Raw genomic sequence first — 24,858 nt, 5'->3', positions numbered from 1 at the left:
TCCTACAGTGGTATGAAATAAAAATTCTAGAGTTTAATTTTCTGAAACCAACTGCTGTTCAATTGTTTTTCAGTCACTCAGTCATGTCCAGCTCTCTGTGACAACATGGACTGCAGCATGCCAGGCTTCCCTGTCCTTCGCTACCTCCCGGAGTTTGGTCAGTCTCATGTCCATTGAGTTGATGATGCCATTCAGCCATCTCATCTGCTGTTTCCCCCTTCTCCTTCTGCCCTGAATCTTTCCCAGTATCAGGGTCTTTTCCAATGAGTCAGCTGTTTGCATCAGGTGGCCAAAGTATTGGAACTTCAGCTTTAGCATCAGGCCTTCCAATGAATATTCAGGACTGATTTCCTTTAGGATTGACTGGTTTGATCTCCTTGCTGTCCAAGGGACTCCGAAGAGTCTTATCTAGCACCATAGTTTGAAAACATCAATTCTTTGGTGCTCAGCCTTCTTTAGGATCCAACTCTCACATCCATACTTAACTACTGGAAAACCATATCTTTGACTATACAAGCCTTTGTCGGCAAAGTGATATCTCTGCTTTTTAATACACTGTCTAGATTTTTCATAGCTTTTCTTCCAAGGAGCAAGCATCTTTTAATTTCATGGCTGCAGTCACTGTCTGCAGTGATTTTGGAGCCCAAGAAAATAAAATCTATCACTGTTTTCATTTCCCCCCATCTATTTGCCATGGAGTGATGGGACCAGATGCCATGATCTTAGTTTTTTGAATGTGGAGCTTTAAGCCAACTTTTTCATTTTCCTCTTTCACCTTCATTGAGAGGTTTTATAGTTCCTCTTCTCTTTCTGCCATTAGGGTGGTGTCATCTGCATAATTGAGGTTATTGATATTTCTCCCAGCAATCTTGGTTCCAACTTGTGCTTCATCTAGCCCAGCATTTTGCATGAGGTACTTTGCATATAAGTTAAATAAGCAGAGTGACAATACACAGCCTTGATGTACTCCTTTCCCAATTTTGAACCAGTCCATTGTTCCATGTTCAGTTCTAACTTTTGCTTCCTGATCTGCACACAGGTTTCTCAGGAGGCAGGTAAGGTGGTCTGGTATTCTTATCTTTAAGAATTTTCCACAGTTTGTTGTGATTCACACAGTCAAAGGCTTTAGCATAGTCAATGAAGCAGAAGTATATGTTTTTCTGGAATTTTCTTGCTTTTTTCATGATCCAACAAATGTTGGCAATTTGAGCTCTGATTCCTCTGCCTTTTCTAAATGTAGTTTGTACATCTGGAAGTTCTCAGTTCACGTATTGTTGAAGCCTAGCTTGAAGGATTTTGAGCATTACCTTGCTAGCATGTGAAATGAGTACAATTGTGTGGTAGTTTGAACATTTTTTGGCGTTACCCTTCTTTGGGATTGGAATGAAGACTGACCTTTTCCAGTCCTGTGGCCACCGCTGAGTTTTCCAAATTTGCTGGCATATTGAGTGCAGCATTTTAACAGCATAATCTCAAGATTTGAAATAACTCAGCTGGAATTCCAGCACTTCCACTAGCTTTGTTCGTAGAATTCAACTGTACCTGTGAGATAATACCTCCGTTGCTTTCCTAGTAAGCCCACTGGATGCAATTAACCATAAAAGATTCCATTATTGTTAACCAAATTTGCCAAAAGCCTGAGTGAGTTCTTTTAAAGATTTTTTCCCCTAACATTGAAAAAAAGATGTACCATATCTTGTTCAGACTGAGATTATTTCATCAAAATTCTGGAGCAAAAATTGAAAAATTTTCAAAAACTTCTGGAGGAATTATGGGTATTTTTCCTTTAATTTTATTTGTTATTCAAATTGCCTGTAAGCATTTTGTTTTGTCAAAATTGCATTTTGTTATTCAAAATGCATGTAAGCATGCATTTCATAGTTTGAAACAAATCTTATTAAAAATATACAGGAAGAGAGAGTGATGGTACAAAAATAGAGAATTTGAGAGGAAAAACATGTGGTTTGGAAAAAATCCTACCATTAGTGATGTAAGTGGTCTAAAAGACAAAAGCTTTCCAAATATGATTTTATTAGTTGATTCTCACAATATTCATAAATAATTGCATCGGTGAAATATTGAAGAGCAGAGAAGGAAATCTACTTTTTTAGAATCAAGAGACTAGTAATATTTGGGTTTTACAGGTTACTTAGGATCTAAAGAGGGAAGTATGGAGTCTCCATTCTCAAAATCACAGGTATCGTTCCCAACAAGATGGATACATTACCCTATAAAGTTAACCTGTTTACATCTTATACCAATGTTGATGGTCAGAGTAATAACTACTTCTCCAGTAATTAATGTATTTCATTTGGATTTAATTATACCTATGGTTTACTTTCCTAAATATTTATTTTCACAAAACTTTTGAGACTTGTGCAATGATTTATTTCTCTTTAACAAGAGGCAAAGTTGTCTGGTAATAACATATAATCCTCTGTGACAAGAAACTGATTTGGGGAATCATTTAACAATTTAAGATTACCCCTTACCATAATAAAGGTATAAATTATTTCTACTTGATACTAATAAAGAGTTTAAAAACAATATTTTAAATATATTTTAAACACTATATTAAAGTGAACATGTTGATGTATTGCCTTAAAATGAACTCTGAGACATTTATAAGAATTTAGATAAATTTAAAGATAAATTATATATGGGCACATTCACAGCATCCTCTTTTAGGATTTGAAATAACTCAACTGGAATTCCATTACCTCCACCAGCTTTGTTTGTAGTGATACTTCCTAAGGCCCACTTGACTTCGCTGTGAATGTGCTGCACTCAGTATGTCAGCAAATTTGGAGAACTCAGCAGTGGCCACAGGACTGGAAAAGATCAGTTTTCATTCCAATCCCAAAGAAAGGCAGTGCCAAAGAATGTTCAAATTACTGTATAATTGCACTCATCTTACACGCTAGCAAAGTAATGCTCAAAATCCTCCAACCCGGCTTAAAGAGTACGTGAACCCTGAACTTCCAGATGTTCAAGCTGGATTTAGAAAAGGCAGAGGAACCAGAGATCAAACTGCCAACATCCGTTGGATCATCAAAAAAGCAAGAGAGTTCCAGAAAAACACCTACTTCTGCTTTATTGACCACACCAAAGCCTTTAACTGTGTAGATCACAACAAACTGAAAAATTCTTAAAGAGATGGGACTACCAGACCACCTTACCTGCCTCCTAAGAAATCTGTATGCAGGTCAAGAAGCAACAATTAGAACTGGATATGGAATAACAGACTGGTTCCAAATAGGGAAAGGAGTACGTCAAGACTGTATATTGTCACCCTGCTTATTTAACTTATATGCAGAGTACATCATGCAAAATGTTGGGCTGGATGAAGCACAAGCTGGAATCAAGATTGCTAGGAGAAATATCAGTAACCTCAGATATGCAGATGACACCACCCTTAGGCAGAAAATGAAGAACTAAAGAGCCTCTCGATGAAAGTGAAAGAGGAGAGTGAAAAAGTTGGCTTAAAACTCCACATTCAAAAAACTAAGATCATGGCATCTGGTCCCATCACTTCATGGCAAATAGATGGGGAAACAATGGAAACAGTGACAGACTTTAGTTTTTGGGGCTCCAAAATCACTGCTGATGGTGACTGCAGCTATGAAATTAAAAGATGCTTGCTCCTTGGAAGAAAAGCTATAACCAACCTAGACAGCATATTAAAAAGCAGAGACATTGCTTTGCCAGCAAATGTTTGTCTAGTCAAAGCTATGGTTTTTCCAGTAGTCATGTGTAGATGTGAGAGTTGGACTATAATCAAAGCTGAGCGCTGAAGAATTGATGCTTTTGAACTGTGGTGTTGGAGAAGACTCTTGAGAGTCCCTTGGACTGCAAGGAGATCCAACCAGTTCATTCTAAAGGAAATCAGTCCTGAATATTTATTGAAAGGACTGATGCTGAAGCTGAAGCTCCAATACCTCGGCCACCTCATTTGAAGAGTTGACTCATTGGAAAAGACCCTGATGCTGGGAAAGATTAAAGATGGGAGGAGAAGAGGACGACAGAGGATGAGATGGTTGGATGCCATCACTGATTCGATGGACATGAGATTGAGTAAGCTCCGGGTGTTGGTGATGGACAGGGAAGCCTGACGTTCCACAGTCCATGTGGTCACAAAGAGCCGGACACGACTGAGTGACTGAACTGAACTGATATATGGCCACGATATCTTTAGATATGATTCCACATCAGCATCCACGTCTTAAAAATCTTATTCTACAGCAACAGCTTATACAACTGAACCTCAAAAACCAAATAACCCAATCAAATAATGTCAAATTCTTCAAAAGAAAACATAGACATGGTCAACAGGCACATGAAAAGATAGTCAGCATCACTAATTACTAGAGAAATACAAGTGAGCTGCAGTGAGGTATCACCTCATCCTCATCAGAATGGCCATCACCAAAAAGTCTACAAATAATGAATGCTGGAGAGGGTGTGGAGAAAAGGGAACCCTCCTACATTGTTGGTGGGAATATAATTTGGTGCAGCCACTATGGAAAACAGTATGGAATTTCTTCAAAAAACTAAAAATAAAGTTACCACATTATCCAGCAATCCCGCTCCTGGGCATATATCTGGAAAAGATGAAAACTGTAATTTAAAAGTATGCATAAAAAAAAGATGCATACACCCCAATGTTCACAGAAGCACTATTTGTAGTAGCAAAGATATGGAAAAATCTGTGTCCATCAACAGGTGAATGGATAAAGAAGATGTGGGACATATATATGTGTGTGTGTGTGTTTATATATATATCAGTCATAAGAAAGAGTGAAATATTGCCATTTGCAGCAACATGAGTGGACCTAGAGAATATCATACTAAGTGAAGTAAATCAGAGAAAGACAAATATTATTTATCACTTATATGTGGAATCTAAAAAATAATAGCAATGATTCTATATACAGAACAGAAACAGACTCACAGACATAGAACACAAATTTATAGTTATCAAAAGGGAAAGGGAGGGATAAATTAGGAGTATGTGATTAACTGATGCCAACTATTATACATAAAATAAATAAGCAACAGAGATTTAGTATATAATGCAGGGAACTACATTCAATATCTTATAATAAGCTACAGTGGAAAACAATCTGAAAAATATAATTGAATCATTTTTCTGTATATTTGAAACTAACACAATATTGTAAATCAACTATATTTCAGTTTTACAAAATTTTATTCTGAATTACCTCAAGTGTAGTCTTGTAATCCTCAAATTGTTAATGAATAATCAAAAGCTTTTGGAATCTGAAGTAAAATATTTTCTATTCATGGAATTTTTCAAAGGTTTATAAGAAACAGGTTATGAATTACATAGAAAGTCAAACCTCATGAAAGGAATTTTTCTTATTGTATCAAGTGAAATTTTAAGGCTGAGTTTAGTGCTTTGTTTTCAAAGTCGTCCCCACTGAGCATTTTTACTAGAAATTTCTTTCACTTTAAAACTACTGTTTATATTATAGTTTTTTGGTTCAGTGGCATTTCTTTGTGTTAGATTACCACACTGCTCATACCAAGCAGCTGTTCACTGGGTCAAACTACGTGGGAAATGAGAAAGATAAACCCAGAAAAGATCAGTAAAGCAAAACCTTTAAGGAAACCTCAGATCTGTCAAGTGACTTGTGATACTGATTAGAAGCAAGTGGCTACTTTACTGAATAAGTAATAAATTCCACTTTTAGTGTGATAGTACTATTGTGCTAATAATACTTTTTATACCACACTGTAAAATGTGCATTATATCCCCCTTTCTAAAAGGAAATGAATGCTTAACTTTTATTGACTGTAATAAAGCATTGTTCCCCCTCCACTAAGTATTGATACATCTTACTCCCTCTTCCTTGTTTTAAATTGTGGCTTTTTGTTTTTAAACAAGCACGATACTTTGTCTTCAGTAACAGACTGTACATTGCTTAGTCATGTTCAATTTTGATCCTCCATCATGTCAAGGTTGTAGGAAAAGAACTCTTATAAATGGACAAATTAGTATTAAAAACACATAGGTAAAAGAGTTAAAATAAATTCGAATGATTTATTGTATTTATATAGATAAATAACACAGCTCTCCAGATTTTCTTGAAGGTAAATTTGTTTTGCAGAGTAGAAAGTCATTGTGATTTTTTTCCTGTATCCCATTCTTTTTTCCTATTATATTTTTGGTTAATACAGAATTCTTCTCTTTTTTCCAACACATGCTGTGAAGATTAACAGAAATTCCAGGTGGCTGGAAACGACTGTAATAGGATGTCAACAGGGATGTTTCCCGGGCCCCAGCTAGGCTCCAAAGCTGTGCACGGAAGGAGGTGAGCTCACATATTCTAAGTTCAGGGACCACCTGTCGTTAGGCCAGCTTGCCAAGACATGCCAATACAGGGAAACAGCCCTAACACCAAACATACCCCAAATCACCCCATCCCTACTCCCTGAGGTATAAGGAAAGGGTGAGTGGAGAGGAGGTTAGCTTTTTGTGAAGCAGAATATTCATGTTGTTGTTCAGTTGCTAATTTGTGTCTGATTCTTTATGACCCCATAGATTGCAGCACGCCAGGCTTCCCTGTCCTTTGCTATCTCCTGGAGTTTGCTCTGATTCGTGTCCATTGAGTCAGTGATACTATCTAGCCATCTCATCCTCTGTCTCCCTCATCTTTTTTTGCCTTCAATCTTTCCCAGCATCAGGTTCTTTTTCAATGAGTCAGCTCTTTGCATCAGGTGGCCAAAGTATTGGAGCTTCAGCTTCAGCATCAGTCCTTCCAATGAGTTCAGTTCAGTTCACTCGCTCAGTCGTGTCCGACTCTTTGCGACCCCATGAATCACAGCAAGCCAGGCCTCCCTGTCCATCACTAACTCCCGGAGTCCACCCAAACCCATGTCGGTGATGCCATTGAGTCGGTGATGCCATCCAACCATCTCATCCTCTGTCCTCCCCTTCTCCTCTTGCCCTCAATCTTTCCCAGCATCAGGGTCTTTTCCAATGAGTCAGCTCTTTGCATCAGGTGGCCAAAGTATTGGAGTTTCACCTTCAACATGTGTCCTACCAATGAACACCTAGGACTGATCTCCTTTAGGATGGACTGGTTGGATCTCCTTGCACTCCAAGGGACTCTCAAGAGTCTTCTACAACACCACAGTTCAAAAGCATCAATTCTTTGGCACTCAGCTTTCTTAATAGTTCAACTTTCACATCCATACATGACCACTGGAAAAACCATAGCCTTGACTGGACGGATTTTTGTTGACAAAGTAATGTCTCTGCTTCTTAATATGCTGTCTGGTCATAAGTTTCCTTCCAAGGAGTAAAGGTCTTTTAATTTCATGGCTGCATTCACTATCTGCAGTGATTTTGGAACCCAGAAAAATAAGTCAGCCACTGTTTCCACTGTTTCCCCATCTATTTGCCATGAAGTGATGGGACCAGATACCATGATCTTAGTTTTCTGAATGCTGAGCTTTAAGCCAACTTTTTCACTCTCCTCTTTCACTTTCATCAAGAGGCTTCTTCACTTTCTGCCATAAGGGTGGTGTCATCTGCATATCTGAGGTTATTGATATTTCTCCCTGCAATCTTGATTCCAGCTTGTGCTTCTTCCAGCCCAGCGTTTCTCATGATGTACTCTGCATATAAGTTAAATAAGCAGGGTGACAATATACAGCCTTGACGTACTCCTTTTCCTATTTGGAACCAGTCTGTTGTTCCATGTCCAGTTCTAACTGCTGCCTTCTGACGTGCATACAGGTTTCTCAAGAAGCAGGTCAGGTGGTCTGGTATTCCCATCTCTTTCAGAATTTTCCACAGTTTATTGTGATCTGCACAGTCAAAGGCTTTGGCATAGTCAATAAAGCAGAAATAGATGTTTTTCCGGAACTCTCTTGATTTTTTGGTAATCCAACACATGTTGGCAATTTGATCTCTGGTTCTTCTGCCTTTTCTAAATCCAGCTTGAACATCTGGAAGTTCACGGATCACGAATTGCTAAGCCTGGCTTGGAGAATTTTGAGCATTACTTTACTAGCGTGTGATATGGGTGAAATTGTGCAGTAGTTTGAGCATTCTTTGGCATTGCCTTTCTTTGGGATTGGAATGAAAACTGACCTTTTCCAGTCCTGTGGCCACTGCTGAGTTTTTGAAATTTTTGGCATATTGAGTACAGCACTTTCACAGCATCTTCTTTTAGGATTTGAAAGAGCTCAACTGGAATTCCATCACCTCCACTAGCTTTGTTCGTAGTGATGCTTCCTAAGGCCCACTTGACTTCACATTCCAGAATGTCTGGCTCTAGGTGAATGATCACACCATCATGATTATCTGAGTCATGAAGATCTTTTTTGTACAGTTATTCTGTGTATTTTTGCCACCACTTCTTAATATCTTCTGCTTCTGTTAGGTCCATACAATGTCTGTCCTTTATTGAGCCCATCTTTGCATAAAATGTTCCCTTGGTATCTCTAATTTTCTTGAAGACATCTCTAGGCTTTCCCATTCCGTTGTTTTCCTATCTTTCTTTGCATTGATCTCTGAGGAAGGCTTTCTTCTCTTCTTGCTCTTCTTTGGAACTCTGCATTCAAATGGGTCTATCTTTCCTTTTCTCCTTTGCTTTTCGCTTCCTTTCTTTTCACAGCTATTTGTAAGGTCTCCTCAGACAGACATTTTGCTTTTTTGCATTTCTTTTTCTTGGGGATGATCTTGATCCCTGTCTCCTGTACAATGTAACAAACCTCCATCCATAGTTCATCAGGCACTCTGTCTATCAGATCTAGTCCCTTAAATCTATTTCTCACTTCTACTGTGTAGTCATAAGGGATTTGATTTAGGTCATACCTGAATGGTCCAGTGGTTTTCTCCACTTTCTTCAATTTCAGTCTGAATTTGGCAATAAGGAGTTCATGATCTCAGCCACTGTCAGCTCCCAGTTTTCTTTTTGCTGCCTGTATAGAGCTTCTCCATCTTTAGCTGCAAAGAATATAATCAATCTGATTTCGGTGTTGACCTTCTGGTGATGTCCATGTGTAGAGTCTTCTCTTGTGTTGTTGGAAGAGGGTGTTTGCTATGACCAGTGCATTCTCTTGGCAGAACTCTATTAGCTTTTGCCCTGCTTCATTCTGTACTCCAAGGCCAAATTTTCCTGTTACTCCGGGTGTTTCTTGACTTCCTACTTTTGCATTCCAGTCCCCTATAATGAACAGGACATCTTTTTTGGGTGTTAGTTCTAGAAAGTCTTGTAGGTCTTCACAGAACTTTTCAACTTCAGCTTTTTCAGCGTTATTGGTCAAGTATTGGACCAGTGTTACTGGTCCAATGAGTATTCAGGGTTAATTTCCTTTAGGGTTGACTGGTTTGATCTCCTTACAATCCAAGGGACACTCAGTATTCATAAGGATACTCTATTTCCTCTCTTAACTGCATTCTCACTGTAGTAAAGGGGATGGAGGTACCTCTTCCTCTCAAAGTCTAGAGAAGAGCATTCAGGAGAATTGCATATAAAGTTTAGAGATGCCCAGCCTTCCTTGGTTGGAGACTGGTGATTGTCTCTCATCTCTGGTCTCTCCAGGAGTAGGACAAGGAGAGGGGGCAGTAGAGAGATGACCTAGATGAGAGAAGTGGCAACATGGTGGTCCACCTTGCCCCCCAAGAGAGGCTGTTCACTGGATCCCTTGTGGAGGAGGTAAAGAGGGTGCATGATATGCCTAAAGGAACTGGGCAACAGGGAGGTGCTCCAGGGAGCCTCACCAGTGAGGGAGCCTGAACTTGCATTCGCTCCAGCATAGAGACCAGTGAAAATCTGACAGGTTTAAGTAGCAGCAGCATCCACAAGAGAGGGAATTACCATCTTCCTAGTGGAGAGCCACATTAGATAGCCACTTCCTCTCTGCTCCTCTTGCCTAGACCTTAGAAGTGAAGCACCAGAAAGAAGGAGAGAGGAGGGTATACAGAATGGAACACTCCTGCCTTCAGATTCCTCCCACCCCCCACATCCTTATTCAGAGCCACTAGAAATAGACTTGCCTGTCTTTCTTTGGAGGGGAGGACAAATGGTTTTAATTCTGTTTGAAGCTTAATAGAAAATGAGCAGAATTGAACCTTACTTGCTAGAATGAGATGATCCTAATAACTTGAAGAGACTGATAAATGGAATCAAGCCAAAGTGTGATGAAGTAAGTTGACACCTAGCAAAAAATGGCAGGGGCAAAGTATAATTAATGGAGGAGATTATTGGAAAAAATGAAGCCATTTCATATTTGTACCCAATGACTGTGAGTCCTCACGGAAGTAGTTACAAAATCAAATGTAGTTCTATTAATTTTTACAGGGGAGTGGTTTGATCAGTTTTGAGTAAGACAGGCTGGTGAGAATGATAGCAATTCAAGTAAAGAAATTACAGTGGCTTTATTCTTTTCTCTTAATTGAAGTACAACACGCACGCAAAAAAGCACACAAATCGTTAAGTGTAGAGCTCCCTGAATTTTGATGACGTGTACCCATCTATGTAACCAGCACCAAATCAGGAAATAGAACACTATCAACACCCAAAAACACCCCCGTATGTCCCCTCTCAGTCACTATCCTCCTCCCCCTAAAGTCACTGCTCTCTTGATTTCTATATATGTAGGTTAATTTTGTCTGATTTTATTTTTATATAAATGAAATCCTACATTATGTACCTTCTTTGTTTGCTTCTTTCATTCAGTGTCACATTTGTGAGATTTATCCATGTTGTTGTGTATAGAATTAATGGAAAGCATCCACTTTCATTGTTGCATAATACTTTGCTAGTTGAATATACCGTGAATTTTATTCACCTAAATCATAGTGCACATTGGTTTTTTTCCCTCCAGTTTGGAGCTATTACAAAGAGTGCTGCTGGACTTTGTTGCTAAGTATTTTATCTAGGACTTTCACATCTATGTTCCTGAGAGAGATTGACCTGTAATTTTCCTTTCTTGTTATGTTCTTGCCAGCTTTTGGTGTCACAGTTATACTGACCTCATAAAATGATTGGAAATATTACCTGTTTTTCTGTTTTCTGGATGATTTTCTATAGGATTCATGGTTTTCCTAGTGTGTTTGGAAAAATTCACCAAAGAAGCCATCTATGACTGAAGTTTTCTTTGTGGAAAGGCTTAAAATTATGAATTTAATTTTAAGAAGCATTTTATAATTGAAATATAGTTGATTCACAATGTGTTAATTTCTGTTGTACAGCACAGTGATTCAGTTTTACATATATATATGTGTGTGTGTGTGTATATATATATATATATATATATATGTTCTTTTTTGTATTCTTTTCCATATGGTTTATCATAAAATATTGAATATATTTCCCTGTGCTATACAGTAGGACCTTGTTGTTTACCCATTCTATATGTAATAGTTTACATCTGCAAACCCCAAATTCCCACTCCATCCCTCACCCACCATGAATTTAATTATTTAATAGATAGAACTACTTATATTTGCTCTTTGCTTTTAGACCCCTCTTTTAAATTGTATATTTCTAGAAATTTTTCGTTTCAACAGCATGCAGTTGTTTAAAATTTCCTCTTATTATATTCTTTTTAAAAATTGAGTTGTAATTGACATGCAACATTATATTTGTTTCAGATACATAGCATAATGATTTAATATTTGTATATATTACAAAATTAGCACCGTGATAAGTCCCATTAATATTCACCACCATACAAGGTATCAAAAATTTTTTCTTGTAATGAGAACTTTTAAGATTTAGTCTTAGCAACCTTCAGAAACCCAGTACAGTATTGTTAACAATAGTCACCATGCTGTACATTATATCTCCATGACTTATTCATTTTATAACTGAAAAGTTGTACCTTTTGACTCCCTTCCCCCATTTCATCACCTCCTCACCCCTTGCCTCAGGTAGCCACCAATCTATTCTTTATAACCCTGAACTTGTTTTTGGTTTGTTTTTTAAAGTTCCAAAAAGAAAAGAAAAAAATAAAATTCCGTGTATAAGTAAGGTCACACTTATTTATCTTTTTCTCTCTGACTTATTTCACTTAGCATAATGCCATCAAGGTTCATCCTTGTTGTCAGAAAAGGCAAGATTTCATTCTTCATTTTATGTTTGAGTAATATTCCATTGTATGTATATATTGCATGTTCTTATTCATTCATCTAGCAGTAAACACTTAGGTTGTGTCTACATCTTGGCTTTGTAAATAATGCTGCAATGAACATGGGGATGCATATATCTTTTTGAGTTAGTGTTTTTATTTTCTTGGGTAAACATACAGAAAAGTAGAATTGCTGTATCAGATGATAGTTCTAATTTTAATTTTTTGAGGAACCTCCATACTGGTTTCCATTGTGGCTGCACCAATTTATATTTCTACCAGCAGTCCACAAGAGTTCCCTTTTTTCCTCATCCTCATCAACACTTGTTGTTGCTTGTATTTTTTATAACAGCCATTCTGACAGGTATTAATTGTATATTTTTAATGCTGATAGGATCTATACTGATGTCTCTACTTTTATTCTTGGTATTGGTTATTTGTAACTTATTAGTTTTTTCTTGATCAGTGTTTTCAGGGGTTTGCAATTGTATTAGTCTTTTCAAAGAACCAATATCTGGCATTTGATTTTCTCCATACTTTCTTGCTTCTTAGTTTCTTTTCTAATCTTATTTCCTTACTTCTTTCTATGGGTTTAATTTTCTTTGGATATGATTTTTTAGATAGATATGTAGATCACTGGTTTTCAGGTTTCTTATTTTTAATGTGCACTGTTGTTGCTGTTCATTTGCTAAGTCGTATCCAACTGTGACTCCTTGAACTGCAGCACGCCAGGCTTGTCTATCTTTCACTATCTCCGTGAGTTTGCTCATATTCATGTCCATTGAGTCAGCAATGCCATCCAACTATTTCATCCTCTCTTGCCCACTTCTCTTGCCCACAATCTTTCCCAGCAACAGGGTCTTTTCTAATGAGACAGTTATTCGAATCAGGTGGCCAAAGTATTGGAGCTTCAGCTACACAATCAGTCCTTCAAATGAATATTCAGGGTTGATTTCCTTTAGGATTGACTGGTTTGATCTCCTTGCTGTCCAAGGGACTCCCAAGAGTTTTCTCCAGCACCATAGTTTGAAAGCATCAGTTCTTTGGCACTCAGCCTTCTTTATGGTCCAACTCTCACATCCATACATGACTACTGGAAAAACCATAGCTTTGACTAGATGGACCTTTGTCAGAAAGTAGTGTCTTTACTTTGTAATACACTGGCTAGGTTTGTCATAGCTATTCTTCCAAGGAGCAAGCATCTTTTAATTTCAAGGCTGCAGTCACCATACACATTGATTTTGGAGCCCAGGAAAATGAAATCTGATGGTTTCCACATTTTCCCCATCTATTTGCCATAAAGTGATAGGACCAGATGCCATCATCTTAGTTTTCTGAATGTTGAGTTTTAAGCCAACTTTTTCACTCTCCTCTTTCACCATCATCAAGAGGCTCTTTAATTCCTCTTTGCTTGCTGCCATTAAAGTGGTATCATCTGCATATCTGAGGTTGTTTATATTTCTCCCTGCAATCTTGATTCCAGCTTGTGCTTTATCCAGTCTGGCATCTTGCTTGATATACTCTGCATAGAAGTTAAATAAGCAAGGTGACAATATACAGTCTTGACGTACTTCTTTCCTAATTTTGAACCAGTCCAGTGTTCCATGTTTGGTTCTACCTGTTGCTTCTTGACCTGCATACAGGTTTCTCAGGAGGCAGGTAAGGTGGTCTGGTATTCCTATCTAATTAAGATTATTCCACAGTTTGTTGTGACCCACACAGTCAAGGACTTTAGCATGGTCAATCAAGCAGAAGTAGATGTGTTTTTGAAATTCCCTTGCATTTTCTATGATCCAGAGTATATTGGCAACTTGATTTCTGGTTCCTCTGCCTTTGCTAAATCCAGCTTGTACATCTGGAAGTTCTTAGTTCACATGCTGCTGAAGCCTGGCTTGAAGGAGTTTGAGCATAATCTTGCTGGCATGTGAAATGAGTGTAGTTGTACAGTAATTTGAACATTCTTTTCCATTGCCTTTCTTTGGGATTGGAATGAAAAAACTTTCCTTTAAGTTTGTCTATTACTATACAAATTTTGATATGTAGTATTTTTCTTTTCATTTCATTGAAAATATGTTCTAATTTCCAATGAGATCTCTTCTCTGACCCATAGGATACATAGAAGTATATTGTTTTTATTTCCAAACACTGAGGAACTTCTAGCTATCTTTTTTTTTTTTTTTAAGCTATCTTTTTTTAATTGATTTCTGGCTTTGTTCCACCATAGTCAAATAATTTAGTATTATTCTAATACTTTGATATTTGTTGAGACTCACATTATTGCCCAGCATATGTGCAATTTTAATAAATATCTAGGTATACTTGAAAAAATGTGTTTCCTTTAGTTATTGGATGCAATGTTTTGATGGTTAATTTTATGTGTCAAACTGACAGCATACTACTTAGGTAATACCTGGATAGCTGGTAACACCTTATTTCTAGGTATGTCTGTGAGGATGCTTCTTGAAGAGATTAGCATTTGATTCTGAAGACTGAGAGAAGAAACCCCCTCATCCATCTATTGGGGCACAAATGGAACAAAAAGGGTAAGGAAGGGTGAATTCACTTTCTCTGTTCTTGGGCTGGAACATTCATCTTTTCCAGTTCTCAGACATCAGAGCTCCTCATTTTCAAGCCTTCAGGCTGAGACTAAATTATACCACTGGCTTTCCTGATTTTCTTGCTTACAGACACCAGACTCAATAACTCTGAGTGAGCCAATTCCTATCTTAAAAAACATTAATACATACATGTATGTATACACATACAAACACACACACACACAATTGGCTCTTGAACAACATGAGAGTTAGGGGTGCTGACTCTCCACAAAGTAAAAAATCCACTTGTAACTTACAGTTGGCCCTCCTTCTCCACAGTTCCTTAGAATCTCTCATTCCCCATCTTCAGATTTAACCAACCTTAGATCATGTGACTCTGTAATATTCCTAGTGAAAAAAATCCACATGTAAGTGGACCCATGAACTTCAAGCCCACATTATTCAAGGGTAAACCCTATCTGTCTATCTTCTATTGTTATAGTTTTGTTTCTCTAGAGAACCCTGACTAGCAAAAACATTCTACCTAAGTCAGGTCATGTTTATTAAATGTTAGTTAACTATTCTATATTTTTATATTTGTGTCTGTTCTATCAGTCACTGAAGAAGGTATGGTAAAAACCTTCATTCTGATTGTGAATTTGTTCATTTCACCTTATTTCTCTTGATGTTCTTTATGATATTTTGAAACTATGTTATCAGAAACTTAGAAATTTAGAATTGTTATGCCTTCCTGGTGAATTGACCTTTTTATCATTATGACATGTGTTTTGTAAACAGAAATGTTTTTCCTTTACTGTATGATTTTCTATTTCTCTCACTTTTTCTGTGTTTCCTTTTATTTCCTTTCTTGCTTTCTTTGGATTTATTTTAAATTATTTTATTGTTCCTTCTATTAGCTTGTTAGGTATGCATTCTTTATTACTCCTTTTGTGGTTACTCTGGAGAAAAATGCATGCCTGAATCTAATACAAATTAATACTTTACCAACTCTCAGACAACGTAAGGACTTTAGAACAAATTACTTGCTCCTGTCCTGTCTTTTGTATTAATGTTTTCACATATTTTAATTCTGCACACAACCAAAACCCCACAATATGTTATTATGGTTGCTTTTTGTTAATTTTCATTTAGATCTACCCAATTGTTTATTCAGTTGTTCTTTATTCCTTCTTGCACTTCTGTGCTTCTCTTTGGGATTGTATTTCCTCTTCCTTTCAATACTAGTTTTCTACCAATAAATCTGCTCAGAATTTGTTGGTCTGGAATGTCTTTATTTTGCTTTCATTTTTGAAGGCTACCCTGGTGTAGAATTCTAGGTTGGCAGAATCTTTAAAGATAACAGACATACCACTGCCGCCTTTCCCATTACTTCTGATGATAAGTGAAGTGAAGTCGCTCTGTCGTGCCTGACTCTTAGCGACCCCATGGACTGTAACCTACCAGGCTCCTCCATCCATGGGATTTTCCAGGCAAGAGTACTGGAGTGGGTTGCCATTTCCTTCTCCAGGGGATCTTCCTGACCCAGGGATTGAACCTAGGTCTCCCGCATTGCAGGTAGACGCTTTACCGGCTGAGTCACCAGGGAAGTTCCCCATTCTGATGATAAGGTAACTATTATTCTTATTCTTGTTCCCTTGTAGATATTATGCCTTTTTCTCTGGCTACTTTGAAGATTTTACTTTGTATTTGGTTTTTAGTGCTTGACTGTGATGTGTTTAGATATGAATTCCTAATTTTTAAAATTCATATCTCTTCAGGTTCATATCCCCTCTTGTGGCTGATATATTTTGGATTTTTAGAAAATTATTGGGCCTTATTTATTTAAATATTGCTTCTTCCCATTTTCTATATCTTTCTTTTCTCCCCATGCTTTGGTCTATGAATATATATAAAAGTAAAATTTGTGATTATTAGAGTGTGTTTATTATGAATGTATCATGTCATTTCTTCTTTGCTAGAATTAGCAAATTAGTAGTATTAGACATATCAGTCACAGTGCCTACTACAATGATATTTAACTTCTAGATGAAAAGAATTCACCCATAGCCTCCTGCTCGGCTAAGCAGAGTTGGACTTCTCCTTGTATAATGATAGCTAATCAGACTAGCTTCTCCGTGATGCAGAGTATGGGACAATGTAGAAGAAACTGGTTAGTCAGTTTCAAAAGGAGTTGTTCAGTCACTCGGTCATGTCTGACTCTGCGACCACATGGACTGCAGCATGTCAGCCTTCCCTGTTCTTCACTATCTCCTGGAATTTACTCAAACTCATGTCCATGGAGTCGGTGATGCCATCCAACCATCTCATCCTGTGTCACCTGCTTCTCCTCCTGCCTTCAATATTTCCCATCATCAAGGTCTTTTCCAATGAGTTGGCTTTTTGCGTCAGGTGGCCAAAGGTACTGGAACTTCAGCATCACCAAAAGGAGAGCAGAACAAATTGTGAAACAGAAGCCAGGACTTGAGGGAGGTACCATGTAGGTCATAAAAAGGAGAATGGAAAGAGCATATTTTCTCCAAACTGCCTTGATACTTGGGATTTATGTAGTTTTAGGTACTAGATGTGTAGTCTTACAAAAACCTAATTTCTTATAGTGACCTAAATGAATCTGTCTTCATTGCAACCAAGAGACTAAAATATTAGGGAAATGTAGCTGACTGTATATCTGAGCTTCAGCAAAGCACTTCATTAAGACATGTAATACCTGATGAACAAGACTGAGAAATTTTCACTAAATGTGAGTGTAAATCAGTGAACCAGAAACTAAATTGCTTCAGCCTGGAGGGAGGTTTTATGTTCTTACCTTTATTTTTGCTTTTGTTTTTACTGTAAAGTTCTCCCCTTGACCTTGTTCTAGCTAGCATTTTTATCACTCTTTTTGTTGAGGACATGCTTATCAAATTTACTAAGGAAATTTAGTAGGATCCTATAAGCTAGAACAATGATCAAGTCCAAAATGATAATATTAAAATTTTTTTATTTCAAAAATAATACATGCACATTGCCAAATATTGAGAACATTATTCTGTTTTTTACATTCTGTTTTTTATGAAAAATGTAATTAGAACAATAACAATACTATTTTTATTTTCTAAATACTTTAACACTTCAGAATCATAAACATTTCCAAACTATTAAATATTATTTTGCAATATTGTTTTAAGAGATCATATTTATTTAACCAATCTCCTCCCAAAAAAATGCTCTAATATTGTTTTCTGAACTTTTTTGTTTTGCTTCAAAATCAATTTTTCAAATAATTAAGTAATATTCTCTCAATTGCATGACTGTATTATTATTTACACAATTAGAACATGTCATTAAGATTCCCATGAATATTCTTATGGTAGGCATTATTCAAATGGTATAGTTATTTTTTTCTGATAAACTCCTAGCAATGTATAAGAATCTTGGCTCATTTCTATGTTGCTTCACCATTGCTATTATGATTTTCAAAATTCCTGCCAATTTTATAAGCACAAATTACAATATTGCTTTATTTTGCATTCCTTTGAACACTAGTGAAGTCGAACATTGTTTCATGTATATTGGCTATTTACATTTTTTGTTTTGGAGCATCTATGTTCATGTCTTTTGTTCATTTTTTAACTACAGAGTGTATCTTAACATTTCTTAAGGGCTTTTTATAGATTGTGTGTGTGTTAGTTGCTCAATTGTGTCCAATTCTTTGTGACCCCATGGACTATAGCCCACCAGGCTCCTCTGTTCATGTGATTCTCTAGGCAGGAATGCTGGAGTGGGTTGCCATTTCCTTCTCCAGGGGATTGTCCTGACCCAGTTATCAAACCTGGGTCTCCTGCATTGCAGGCAGATTCTTTACCATCTGAGCCACCAGGGAAACTCTATTATAGATTATGCATATTAATCCTTTCTGGAAATACATATCACAAATATTTCTTCCAAGTTTGTCATCTTTCTTTTCTAATAAAGCTTATTTTTTTACAAGAAGACTTTCACTTTTAAGAAGCTAAATCAATAATCATTTAAATTGTTCTTTCATGTCCTAATAGAGAGTCTCATATAACTGTTTACCTGTATCGTCTATCATATAATATTTAATATGAATAGAGTAAAGACCACCTTTTGGTTCAGAATACCAATTATATAACCTCTGGTTGGGGGAGCTTTGAGGCTGCCAGCATCAGTGTACTTTGGCTGCCAAAGATATGTTGGGATCTTGGACTTCATTAGTAAAAACTTAAGGTCCAGAACTAGGAAAACTATAGTTCTGTAACACTGACAAAGCTTCAGAGCTTATTTGGTTTAAATGTGGTTGAGACATCACTCATTATCAGAGAAATGCAAATCAAAACCTCAATGAGGTACCATTACACACCAGTCAGAATGGCTGCTATCCAAAAGTCTACAAGCAATAAATGCAGGAGAGGGTGTGGAGAAAAGGGAACCCTCTTACAGTGTTGGTGGGAATGCAAACTAGTATAGCCACTATGGAGAACAGTGTGGAGATTCCTTAAAAAACTGGAAATAGAACTGCCATATGACCCAGCAATCCCACTCCTGTGCATACACACCGAGGAAATCAGAACTGAAAGAGACACATGTACCCCAATGTTCATCGCAGCACTGTTTATAATAGGACCTAGATGCCCATCAGCAGATGAATGGATAAGAAAGCTGTGGTACATATACACAATGGAATATTACTCATCCATTAAAAAGAATTCATTTGAATCAGTTCTAATGAGATGGATGAAACTGGAGCCCATTATGCAGAGTGAAGTAAGCCAGAAAGATAAACACCAATACAGTATGCTAACGCATATATATGGAATTTAGAAAGATGGTAACGATAACCCTATATGCAAGACAGAAAAAGAGACACAGATGTATAGAACAAACTTTTGGACTCTATGGGAGAAGGCGAGGGTGGGATGATCTGAGAGAACAGCATCGAAACATGTATGTTATCAAGTGTGAAACAGATCACCAGTCCAGGTTGGATGCATGAGACAAGTGCTCAGGGCTGGTGCACTGGGAAGACCCAGAGGGATGGGATGGGGAGGGAGGTGGGAGGGGAGTTCAGGATGGGGAACACATGTAAATCCATGGCTGATTGATATCAATGTATGGCAAAAACCACTACAATATTGTAATTAGCCTTCAACTAATAAAAATAATTGGGAAAAAATAAAATTATTTATTCTATTCACATCTTAAAAAAATAAAAATAAATGTGATTGAGATTGTTTTATTGGCTAATATTTTAAGAATTATTGAGGGATCTGTGTAATCAAAAACGCTTCCTCATTCTCAAGATAAGGCAGACAGTTTTCATAGTGAAACAAGGTATACAAAGTACAGCTTCAATAGTTTGTTTTTCTTTCAAACTACCTGATACCAGCATTACAGGCATTAACTTCTATTAAAACTCAGAAAACTTCTATGCTTCTTGTAACCACACTTCAGTTCTGACAAAATTTGCTTGATATTGTGGGGCTGCCTTTTAAAATCAAGGAGACAGGGATATCTACCACTGTCCAGTCTATTCCCCACTCAACACTAAACCAGTCAAGAAAAAAAGAAAAAAGCAAAAGGTATAAGGATTGGAAAGGGAAAAACAAAATTGCCATTATTCAGAATCAGAATTAATAATATGCTTTTAACTTCATGGTCCTCACCTCGGCTATTTCATTAGCTGTGTATCACATTTTAAGACTATTGTATGGACATAAGCCAAAAAAGATTTGTAGGGAAATTATCACGGTGGTGACAAAGAGGGGACTTTGAAAACATGGCATATAAGGAAAAGATTTGAAAATATTTTACATGGGGAAAAGATTCACAGAAGGGATGGTAAAGAATCTGCCTGCTATGCAGGAGACCTGGGTTCAATACTTGGGTTGGGGAGATCCCCTGGAGGAGGGCATGGCAATTCATTACAATTTTCTTGCCAGGAGAATCCCTATGGCAGAGGAGCCTGGCAGGCTACAGTCCATGGGGTCAAAAAGAATCAGACATGACTAAGCGATCAAGCACAGCACAAAACTATTTAAAGAAAAAGTGATGATGTGTAACAGTGATTATTTTTTCTGACAGGCCCAAGGAAGTGTAATCAGGGTCACTAAGAGGAAGAGAGATTAAAGCTCTGGCAGAACTTTTTTTTTTTTGGCAGAACTTTTAAGAGTTTGTAATTCAAAATTGTTAGAGGGATGCCTTAGGAGGTAGAAGGAAATTTGTTATTAGAGGTTTTCAACCAAAGGCTGAGTGGCCATGTGTTGGGAATGCTGTAGAATTCCCTAATGCATAGGGATGAAAAAGCTCACATTTTTTGAGCACCCACTGTGTCCATGTACCGAGCCAGGCCCTATCTCATTTAATCATGGCAACGCAATGAGGGACGTTTTATTGTATTCCCATTTAACAAATGAAACAGAAATGTAGAGAATCTAAAGGCCTGCCTGGCATCACATAGATGATAAGTAGGAAAGCCCGAGAACAGACCCGGGCAGTCTGTTTCCAGAGTCTCAATTCTGAACCAATGTACCACATTGTCTGGAAAGAGTGGTTGGTTTCCATAACTTTCAGGATTTCATCAAATCCCGAGATTGTATAATTGTGCAGAGAGAAAAGTCATGCCTGAAGGGATTTATATTAAAGATTAATTTTGTTGGCAGTGATGTGAGGTGGCTCCTGTTTTAGTACCTAATCTTTAAGTTAGGAATAAAATCAAAGTTGCTGAAAATCCACCCATCACTTCTAAATTAGAAAGCTGTTGGATATTCATATATCTACCAAGGTACAAGTAAGTTGGTAGACAATGGCTGGGATCCCAGACAGATGCTCCTGGGCTCTGGCAATAAGACTAAGCCTATAAATATCAAATGTATATAGTATGTCTTACAAAACCAAATATCAGCAGTTTTGAAGCATCGTGGTGTTTTGTGGGGGTTTTTTTCTTTCTTCTAAGCAGATCCAGCAATTGATCTTGGGCTACTTTGATAGCATCTAAAACAAAATTGTTTTATTCGGCATTTTTGAGTGTTACATCACTGAGTTAGAGGTTATATCATATTGGTCACAGAATGCTATTTAAAATTTGCAGCTAGGTACATTCTCCAATATCTATATATAATTTCTTAAAATATAGAAGCCAGATCAAACTTAAGTAGAAGTAACATGTGTGCAAGAGATAAGTACAGAGATTGGCCATTTGCCATTGTTATTAGGGAGAAAGTCCGGCACACTGAGAGTTTCAACAAATTACAAATGCCAGGAAGAAAATAATATGGCTGTGTTTGAAAAGCTCATGCTATTTACTTGACAGGCTCTGCCATGGCAAAGTTACAGCTGTGTCCCTGCTTTGCAGATCATTTAAACAGGCTTTTCTTTATGTCACTGACACTTCAGTCACATCTACAGAGCTTTGTGATCAGCAAATAATGATTATTATGTGGGGAAGATAGCCTACGAGCAGCCCCAGTGTCAATACCACAAATAAATCAATAGAAACATGTTAGTTATTAGTAAAATGATTTTAATTTATTTTTCCAGTTTATTAACACAATCAGACTTGTTAGAAGAAAGGTAGATTATCATTTAACATTATAAACAGTGGTATCTCCGTGACTGTGTGCAAAAAATAACAAATCAGGATTGTCTTTTTATGTGGTTTTTTCTAATTCTCTCACTTGAAATCTTTTCTGTATTCTTTATAGTTGGAGAGTTCTCATATTGTCATTTCTTATGTCCCACCATCTTTGTATTCATCTACCTAAAGGAAATGTGGGGTAGTAGGAAAAGTCAGATGGTCTGGATTTGAGCATCCTACCTGTGTCAGTTGAATTCTCTGAGATTCAGTTTCTTCATCTACAGTAATACCTACCCAGCTGTTGTTGTGCAGATGAGAGGAAATCATGAACACAGAGGTATTCTGTAAACTGTGAAACATTATACTAAGGTCAGGTCCAAAGGTCCATTTTTCCCAGTCTAATCTTTGATGGGGGCTTCTCAGGTGGTTCAATGGTAAAGAATCTGCTGCCAATGTAGGAGATGTGGATTCCATCCCTGGTTTGGGAAGATCCCCTGGAGAAGGAAATGGCAACCCACTCTGATATTCTTGCCTGGGACATCTCACTTACAGAGAGCCTGGCAGACCATAGTCCATGGGGTCACAGAGTCAGACATGATTTAGCAACTAAACAACAACAAATCTTTGATGGAGACTTAGAAGTTCTACAAACTATCTTTCAAGTGACTAACATTGGAAATAAGCATGGAAATGAGTCATGGTAGACATCAGAGCTTCCTTGGTGACTCAGCTGGTAAACAATCTGCTTGCAATGCGGGAGACCTGAGTTTGATCCCTGGGTTGGGAAGATCCCCTGGAGAAGAGAACAGTTACCCACTCCAGTATTCTGGCCTGGAAAATTCCATGGACTGTATAGTCCATGGGGGTCACAAAGAGTTGGACATGACTGAGTGAATTTCACTTTCAGAGTTCAGGGAAACATATTTCATGTAACTCTTTAGCTTTCATGGAAAATTACAAGGACTACTGATCATGTTTATTCTAGTGAAAGTTCCTGTGGTGGTTGTTATAACTGTTGTTCTGGTGATGTAAGAAACACTAGAAGTAAATCACGGGCAGCTAAGAGAAAAGGAAAATGTGTAAAGGTGTGGTTGGGACTTAATCAACATTATTGAATTAATACATATGAAGGTACCCAACATCTCATGTTATGTTAATATTTAGAAATTTAAGAGAGACATGGCTGGTCAATTGCTTTGAGGCTTTGTTTCTCAGAGCCAATAGGGAATGCCAGCGCTACAGGAGTTATGTGGGACAGCAAAACCCAGATGGAATTTCTCATGCATTCTACTGTCTGAAGCCTTCCCGAAAGTCACATAAGCATTGATGGTGGGGCTATGGGGTGAGGGGAGGGGAGTCCTGTGGAGAAACAATCTTTTGACTTTTTCCAGAATGTGACTAGAATCTCAAATTGCTTTGTTTATAACGTTAGTTGGGTTTTTCTTTTCTTCCTTTTGTCCTTAGATAAAAGAAACACAGATACTTTAAAAGCTTTGGTGAGGGACAAACTTTTTTACTTAACAGTCTTTCACTGAGGCGGAAGGCTGGTTCAGATCTGAATGGTACAGTGCTGTTTTGTGCTTTCATGGGTGTCTGTCAGAATTTTTCAAGCCGAAAACTCCAAGGCAAGAGACATTATTCCTGAATGGCAGACAGTGAACCCCACAAAAGGCCAGGCAGAGAGCCTGGGGGTGATGTGCAGGGATGGAGGGGACCAGGAGGAGGCTGCAGGAAGAATGGCTCCTTTCCTAGTCACGAGTGAATTGTTCACTGGGTATTACTTTTCTGTGGTGACTCAAATCCTTCTTAAACTCAGTAGAAAGAAGCCAGTGCTTTTCAAGGAAAGGAAATGCTTCAAATTCTAACTACACAGACCTGTATGAGCAACGCATTAGTGATATTTGGTTTGTGTGGTTTTGTGTGTATTATACAGGTTTGGATTACAATAATTCCTCCCACTTGTATAAGGTTTTACAGTTTTTTAAGCACTTTATGCTTAATCCTCACAATAAACACAGATAGAAGAGTACAGATGGATCTTGACTCACAATAGCTTCACTTTAGACCCCTGCTGTTACGACCTTTATTATCATAAATATGACTCTCCCAGTGTTGGTCAAATCTCATCTTGCAACTTCCCAAGACTCTCATCATAAGTGACAGGAAAATTGAAGCTACTTTTATGTGAACTGGTGCCAGAAATGAATTATACAGAACAACTTTTCATTTGATGGGTGCAGGTGTACTTGAAGCAAATCCATATGCATCTGAATTAGTCAATGCTATTGCATAAGAATCATCCATTTATATTAAAAAAGAGCTACCCCAAGATGTCAAAGGGAGTGTTTACTGCAAGTAAAAGTTGGTTGGATCACTTTCAGAAAATAGTCGGCAAAACATTTACTATTCAAGGAAGAAGCCACAAGAACCAATAGAATAGCATCTGATATCAACAATGTGCCCACAAAGTCTGCTAAAGATAAAGGCTACTACATGTTCTGGGTGTTTAATGATGGTAAGATCAGACTCAGAGAATGAGGATTGCAAGAGGAAGAGAAAAGGGAGAGAACACAGCAACGAGGAAAACTTGAACATTCAAAGAATTTCTTCCCCATTGAATCT

The sequence above is a fragment of the Muntiacus reevesi genome, chromosome 3 (assembly GCF_963930625.1).
Source record: "Muntiacus reevesi chromosome 3, mMunRee1.1, whole genome shotgun sequence".
Taxonomy (NCBI): domain Eukaryota; kingdom Metazoa; phylum Chordata; class Mammalia; order Artiodactyla; family Cervidae; genus Muntiacus; species Muntiacus reevesi.
This window is presented reverse-complemented; position numbering follows the sequence as displayed.